An 8,676-nucleotide genomic window follows, 5' to 3' on the forward strand; every position below is an offset into this window, starting at 1 on the left:
AGGTTTCTGTATTTTCTAGCTTTGGACAGTCATATTATGTTTCATCTAGAACAGTTCGATGAAAAGAAGAAGTCTGACTTGAATTAAGCTAAGTACCTTAAACTCAAGTTGCCACTGGTGAAGACGAATGCCCAAAGTGTGTGGGTCTCAGATTCGCAACCTTAAACAAATCCACGTGAAGGCCACCGTGTCAAGCCTCCTAACTCAGGTGTAGGGACTGAAACTGTCATCATACTCGGAAAATCTGTATCTGTATATCTGTACATGAATCTGCATCTGTACATGAATATGTATCTGATTACAAATAAAGATCTCGAGTGATAGTCACACATACTTAAACTCAAGGTCCTACAAAGGAAAAGGCAAGGGCATCGTGACAATTAAGGCACGCAATGAAATTATGTCACATATTTAGGGGACAGAATGATCAGTCAATGCTAGCGCGCCTGTCATAGCGAGTCAGTTCAGTGTACATCAGGACCGTGTGCCGCGTCTTCCCACGAGTGGAGAATCACATTTCGGTGGAGTTGTCTATCCTTTAATCTTCCAGCACCACCGAAGTAATAATCCCCCGACAAGACTCGGGAGAGCCGGCTCGACACATGCCGAGGTCCGCCTTATTAACAGTATTCATCAATGTCGGGAGAGATGAATATGTGTGGGACATGGGTACACTGTTTACGTACATCAGGATGTGCTACTTACTTTCTATTTATGAAATAAAGACTGAACTTTTTAACTTCCAACACTAGATATAGAATGGAACTTACCCCAAATTTTCGGTTGACTCCATCAACCTTGTTCACGGAATGGACCCGTCTACTCTTGGAACGTGACGTCAGAGACACGTGACCGTAGTAGCGGGTCATACGTGCCAGATAACTTGTGTCGCCCCCCGGCCTGTCTCTGTTCAGGGTAGGTCTGTGAGCTCTTATGTAGACTGCCTCCTTTCATGCTAAGTTACTTTCTATTTGTAAGATTCTTAGAGAACACACACCTTTTCTTTTAGTAACTAGATATCCGGTATCTATGTATTTATATGTGATATATAAATACATAGAAACTGTCTAGGGCCCTCCTGGTTCAAAAATGAGGGGCGTTAACTCGCATTCGTAGCTACTAAAATTTAGTTTACATTCTCACAAAACAATAAACATCAATGTTGTACATTTCAATCTTGCCTAACGTTAAATACCACCACTCTTCAGTTTCTCTTTGCCGACACGCCCTCCTGTCTTCATGGCATTTTTACGCTTTTCTCTGCAACCATCCGAGCTACAGTTTGATAAATTGACTGTGAAATGTGATATGACAGAATAGGCACACGGTAAGGTTGATGTATAGTAATGACTAGGAAAACTGATATGATCAACTCACCGCAAAGCGTAACTATACTCTAAATTGTGCTGAATGTGACACTCGCGAACGGCGTGTTATTTTGCTCTTTTATATTGCATATACCATTAACAATGATTGATGTGAGCTGCATATACTGTCAGCATCCCATCATTGATACTTCATCAAGAGCAAGAAAACCTACATACAGCGAAGAGGCCATGCAAAAATACATTTCTAAGGGGTAAGAAGGTGAACAAAAGTTTTTAAATGTTTTTAGATCTTAACATGATATCTTATTCTAGTCATGTGTTTGCTTCCAAACAAGCTTATTTAAAGAGCCTGTCAATGTTGTCGACATCATCTAATTCTCCTTTCCACTAGAATATGCCCTCATCACTCGTACGCCATTTCCCACTGCAGTGTTTCGTTGATGCTCTCCCGACGTTAGATGAGATTAACAGATAATAAATGAACATCCCTCAGGCATGCCATTAAGCAAACATCTGCTCATGAAGTCTGCGTTATGTTATTAGTGATTCAGTTATCAAGTTTACATGGAAAGTCTCCTTCCTTGTCTGAATCATAATCTACTCCGTCTAAGGATAATTGCTTTCTCTCTACGTGTTTATCATTCATCATTGAGGCTGTGTTACATTGAATTAAACCGTGTAAAAGGCAGATGTAGGAGACCGATCCGGATATCGAACAAATCGAACACCCGACATGTTCTATTTCGAACATGTTCTATTCCAGAATAGAACAGGGTGTTCGATGCTTTCGATCACATTCGAACGAATCGAACCCCCTACATGATCTACTTCGAACATGTTCTATTTCGAAGTAGAACATGTGAGTTCGATGCGTTCGATCCGGATCGGTCTATGGTTTACTTACAAACGTATTCTGACTGACCCTTTCTCTCAGAGCGTTTTCATCACCGGCCATGGCGGCAAAATCAATACTAGTATTCACTTTCGTCAACTCTTCCGGGAATTTTCCAAGAATGGAGGTGTTCAGTCCGATAGAAAATTGTATATTAAGGAGATTACAAGGGTTCTTTGCTTTGACAGCTGAATTCCGCTGAGAAATGAAGGCAACAGAATTGAAATTTCGATTATCACGAAGTAGAAAATATTCGCTATGGACCTGTTTGACACTTTGAGGCCAGTACAACTATCTAGAACTGTATGGGATGTAGAGCCACAAGTTGAAAGAAACTTGAGATTCTCTGAGATTCTGTTGAGTTTAAGAAACACCTAGACGTTGAATACCCCTTTGGGTTTTTGCAAGTTTTATTGAAAATGATCTGTCAAAAACGGAGCCAAGTGTTGTTTTAGAGTAGACCTTCAGATTAGATTTTATCCATGTGCGTACTACAAAGCAAAAGCATATTTTACAACAGAAAGTAAACGCACTGGGATGAGAAGAAGCCGTAATGGCTTCTTTGAGATATTCCCCATCTAACTTCATTTTACTAACAGCATTTTCCTAAAAGAACACCCTCTACAAGATTTTCCCTAATTACAGGTAACCAAAGGCATCTCTGCAATTTCAGTATCCATGCATTCATTTTCATACTATACCTGAAACATTTCCCCACACATATGATACACACACCGTGCCTATATCCCCATGACCTTCCGCAGTCCTTACCGATTCCGAACGTGTCTGACTCACCACTAAAGGGGACTCCATTACAATAACAATCATATCACTTTCCACTTGTATGTGGCCTGTGGCGATCGATTGTGGTGATCAGTATGCAGCACGTCGCGCAAAAATCACCCAGGTGCTCACGTCATCCCCCCTCTACAACTCCCTGTGCACAGGCCGGGTCTACCAGGCACCCAAACATCCACACGAGTAATAACATCCAACTAATGGTTGTTTTACAGACACGCACTTGTCTAAATAACATGTTGTTCCTTCTATTCTTTAGAAAAACTTCGGACGAGATCTGGAGTATTAAAAACCACGAATGCAAAATACGTTTGGGAAATAAAGGTACTTGCTCTAAAGCTAAAGGTTGTAGAAATATTTCAACGACACCAAAACTTAATTTACCCAACTCTGAATATATGTATATATATGTGGCCACTAGAATTACTACGTAGCTGTAATCTAGTGCTACAGCGTTGAGCACCTGGCCTTAGTTTACAATAAAGTAATAAATTTTATTTGGAGGGTGAATTTAGAACTTAATTGGAATATATGGATTGGACATTTTTGAGTCACCGTACAAGTCACGCCTTACTACACATACACCAATTTAGGTCTGTTCATTTCGCGAAAGCAGGTCAGCTGTGTCCAACGATTGCTCTAATACCTTATTTTACTGTAATTACAGCACTTATTAAGTGAATTAGTAAGTGCATGAAATATTCAAACTGAAATCGATGTTCTATTTGCATCACAGGTTTAGAGCTAGAGAGATCTACGTCAGAGAAGGTTCGACATCTAGGTAATACGATACACCAAAAAACAGCTACTCAAGCAACTGGATATGATTTAGATATAGAGGGCTCCATATTATCAATGATCTGTGTACATAGATATTGCTTAAATTGATAATAGCTACATATAATAACAGATAATAGCTACGGCGCATTACTCACGGCATTTTTGTGGAATATAAACAACCTTGTAAGTCAAGGTCTCCAGCATTCTTTAAAGCGTTTTCTGGCGTCATTCGCCTCTTTGTCGGCTGGCGAGAGTGACGAAAGATTGGTATTCAAGAAAAAAAAACTTCGATCCCAGCAGAAGCTAAAGTACACTGAGTTCTGCCGCGAACACGTTATTTTTACCTCGCGCGTCCCAGTGCGAATGCATTAGTGGAATTACGTCTTTTCATGTTTAACAGGCTGCACAGAAGTTATATTGAAGTCGTCTTCAATGCTACAGCTTTTGTAAAAGCTGTCTTTACACGACGCTGCCTTTGGGATTACCTTACAGCTTTCTACCAAAAGACTGAACGCACTTAATGATCGGTTTGCTACAACGTGCAACGTGAGGTCTTCAGGGTTTTCACTTCAGGCATATGGAGTATCGGAGTTCGCACCAGAGGAAGAAATGAAGCCAAGACAAGCGAATTCTATATTGTTTACATGTGCTAACACAAGAACAACAGAGAAAGAATAAGAAATGTACGTTATAACCATGGCATTTCGCACAAAGGCAAGTAAAACCGGGGGGTAGCAATTGCTACTGTCCGCCTGCAAATATGCTAACCTACCACCCAATGCATTACTACCTATGGTGAAAAGTGTGATTGACATTCTATTTCATCAATAAGCGTGTCATACAAGTCGAGAAAATTAAGCCCAATCCAGAAAACCATGAAGATATGTCACCGTGTTCTTGTATCTGGTAATATAAGTGTAGACATCGAGCTGTATTGCAACGGCGCAGTTTTTTTTCTTCTTTTTAACGGTGTCGCTCAATGCAAGGCCATTGGCCACTTCTAGGCATAGAGCTAGCCTGTAACTGTACCAGCAACTCTTCTCCCTGAGTCAGAAACATCCTCACAAGTAGTGAGAACTAACTGACCCAATAGGAGAAGCAGGGGTTACGAGGCTGGTCGGGAAAATTCCCTACCCCTTTTTAGACCTTTTTAGTGCCACAATTCAAGGGTATATGAAGTGTGCTGCTTATATACTGTATTTGCTTTGATATGGCGAGAGAGGGAAATCCGGAAGATAAGTGTGGTAATCCACTCCACTTTGTAAAACGATGTACAAAGATATATTTGGCCAGGAAGCCTGAGTGCCTGAACCCACGATACCCCACTTCAGCGTTACCAACATTAATAAGATTTATGTTTGATTCTGCAAGATTTGAAAGTACGTGGAAAGAGTGCACTAAAGATGATATGTTTGATCTGGTGTGACGGGGAAAATTGTGTGCAATGAATAGGTTTGTTACCACGCCTCAAACGCTCCGATAAAATGTACTTCATTGTCCCGGTGAAAGAAAAAGAAGAAGTAAACATAACGTTACAGAGGTCATCCTTTATGTCATCTACGTTCTTTCATCTTGTTTATGGGTATGCATTTAATATAAAACATGGCGGTCCACTGACAATTTCATTCTTTGAACAGGATTGCGGTATAAGGCTTTTCATTATTGGCAGTCTTTCATCTTTGTGAACTGGTGCTTTGGGGAAATAGTATGATTTTGCTTGAGTGTGCTGGGCCTTGGCTGCTGTTATCCGTGCTACGCAGCAGCATCAAAGTTTAGATGGGATAAATGCTTTTTGTGACGCCGCCCTGGATTTCCTGTTCGTCAGTTGACGCTACACTTTGAAGTACAACTTCCGGCGACATTGTCCTATCTCTAATGGTCTTTAGACTCAAGATTCAAGACTAAAATCCTCTACATTTGCAATGAAATCTCTGTTAACATACAGGAAGAGACGCGTACTAGGCACGCAGCTTCGGATGAAACTTGTGAGAGATATATTTCACAATCATGCTGGTTTCAAAATCCCAGCCAAAAATGGGCGGGGAACTGAGCACTGTCAGTATCTGTCCTTGGTGCTGAAATCTATGAATAGTATGGTCTATTTTGAATGTGGAATACCTCATGTATACACTCCTCTTTCCCCATGGGGAAAGCAGCGCCAATCACTCTTTTACACATCAACAAAAACTGAACCAAACCCTGTGACCACTGTAACGTGTTTGGTGGGTCTACACTATCTCTCTCATAACAACCAGTGTTCTTTACACATCAACAAAAACTGAATCCAGCACTGTGATTCTGACCACATGAACGTGAGTCTACCATATCTCTTTCATAACAAAGTAACTCGGCGCCTGGCGAGATTCCATCGGCCAGGTTTAATTGCCGACATTTGCTGAGAAACGGGCAAGATGCAGCTGCTCGTTTGGAGATGATGAATGCCATCGATTGGCCTAATGTAGATCCGGACTCACCTCACGGCTGTGTGTGGTGTTCGCAGGTCCATCCGGGGGCCATTTGCCGGGATACTCCAGCAAGATAATTGCCTTTTATTTTACCCGGAACAACACTTGTTGGGCATCCGGACCGGTTCGTTCTGACACGCAGTTCACGAAATCGTACCTTTAAGCAAGGACGCCTTAAATCATACGTAACGGCATATGTGAGTGGAGAAACAGAACCTATAAGTATGAGGGCTTAAAGAATGGATATTGTGTAGTGACATACTGAGCACATATGTCCGGTATATCCGTGCATATGTCATGATAATTTGATCCTCTCAATTTCAGATGGCTGATGACACCAACAACTATCTGACCTTCAGTCAGTCAGCAGGGACGTTCAGGCAGTCAACATAAGCTGGAAGGAAGCCTTGAGGCTGGCTGCTGACAGAGGAAGCTGGGCTACTTTGACTGCCTCATGCGTCACGAGACGCAGGGGCCCCTAAGTCTAAGTAAGATGACACCAACATCAAGTTTGATTCCATTGTAAATATGTAAATAAATCAGTATCGTCTTCACAAGTAGGTTAAATACTGATGCATCGGCGAAATCGCAGTATATCATGTAAGATCGGTGCCTTGATTTCATAGATCTTTAATGTAGTTCAATTAAGACAGTAGTTATTTTATGGTAATGTTTGCTTTGTTTCGCTTTGTGGGTACACGGCGTATACTACGCCGTGTCAAGTTTTGTTGCAGGAAATTGGTTAATTTCCGTTTCATTTCCGAACTACGTAGTAGGTACTGAGACAATCTATATTTCCAGTCCAGACAAGCCTTGGGTAATTTAGTTTTACCCTTTCACCTACATAGAACTATCGGAAACCAATTGTATACAAAAGCCAAAAAATACGAAGTGAATATACACAACATGTTGCAAGTACAAAATCATCTACGACGACTGATTCCGCTACATACATGGAAAAGATCCAGAATGTTGCATTCTGTTCGATTGTTCTATGGAAGCATGTTCTGAAACTCAATACCCTTCTCCTACGATCCATCCAGTAACTGTGGATAACGCATTTCCTGTCAACATCTGATTCCGGATGTATACGTACTAAAGTACGGTTTGTCCTTTTGAAAGGCTACAGGGTCTTACATAGAAAGCACTTAGTCCGTTCCATTTATAAAAACCCCTGGCGAATAGAATGATCCACGGCTTTTGCTTTCCCAGCTAGCTGATACCATGAGCACAAAACTCGGCTGTCGGACAAGGACAAGCCTACAGTTGTACGTGTAAGACTCATATTGTGTTGGCCAGATAAGAAAGAATGAACCCAGAGATCAAAATACGTCTTCAAGGTATCCAATGCAACGTCAGGGCAGCAAAAATGTATTTTAACTTAAGGCAATTTTCTTTTCATTCTTTAAAGTAGTAAAATAACCCTATCCCATAACACACTGATATCTGTGATCTGTGAGGTAAATGCGATGTCGCTTATGGAAATCTGTTGCTTGTATTATATAGTAGGCTGGTTCTAGCTATTTATAGATGGCACAATCCTCACGCTTCATGTATGTAATGACGACAAAAATGTGAGAAACATGGAAGTGTAGATTTCCTCATCCACGCAGATTTCAAAACAAATATTGACCAACGATGCATACTGATTCCACATTGTTTCTCAACTGATGACTAATGACTTGCTACAAACCACCTGCCCCTCGCCATGTTGTGAACTATAGAGCACAATGCATACTGGCTGAAGCCAGGTGCTGAATACGTATTGTTTATACCTATTTTTAGTGACTTCAAACATTCATAGCGTATTTTGTATGTATAAGAACCTTTCATTGCAACAATATGCACCTCTGATCAATATGTATTATGGAGCAGTGCAGACCACTCATACACAATATAACGGGTTTATAATGAACCTGTACAACAGGTCCAATGTCTCAGCTCACAACACAGAATGTGTCCCAGATGGGCGACTGTGTACACACCATTATAATGTGTGGTAATGGAGGGTTTGATCTTCATGTAATGCCGTGTGATTAGGTGCTAGGATCAACGGGGGTTTCAAAATGATTGGCTAGAGTACACTACACGCTGTTTTAATAAAAATGGTTGGCTATAGCTATAACAGAAATATCATTATGTATTGCCTTCTAGAGTATATTGTACTGTATGGTTATCCTTTTTGGTTCTTCTAATTGCAGGAGTTGTATTGTACCTTAGACTCTAATTTACCTATTCGTTTTGTATTATGTTTGTATTTTTCGTGGGTCATCCATTAACAACTGAGTCTGTATATCTATCTATCCATATCTATCTCTATCTATCTATCTATCTATATATATATATATATATATATAGAGAGAGAGAGAGAGACTTTTTCCCGCGCATTCTTATCTGACTGTGACTGTTTATA

General features: G+C 40.7%; 1 protein-coding gene across 1 annotated transcript in view; it reads right to left on the minus strand.

Moving 5' to 3' along the window:
- Positions 1-8,676, minus strand: part of LOC109464044 — a 43,790-nt gene that overhangs the window by 34,473 nt on the left and 641 nt on the right. The window lies entirely within an intron of this gene.

Source organism: Branchiostoma belcheri, unplaced genomic scaffold (assembly GCF_001625305.1).
Source record: "Branchiostoma belcheri isolate BF01 breed outbred unplaced genomic scaffold, Haploidv18h27 scaffold131, whole genome shotgun sequence".
NCBI lineage: Eukaryota > Metazoa > Chordata > Leptocardii > Amphioxiformes > Branchiostomatidae > Branchiostoma > Branchiostoma belcheri.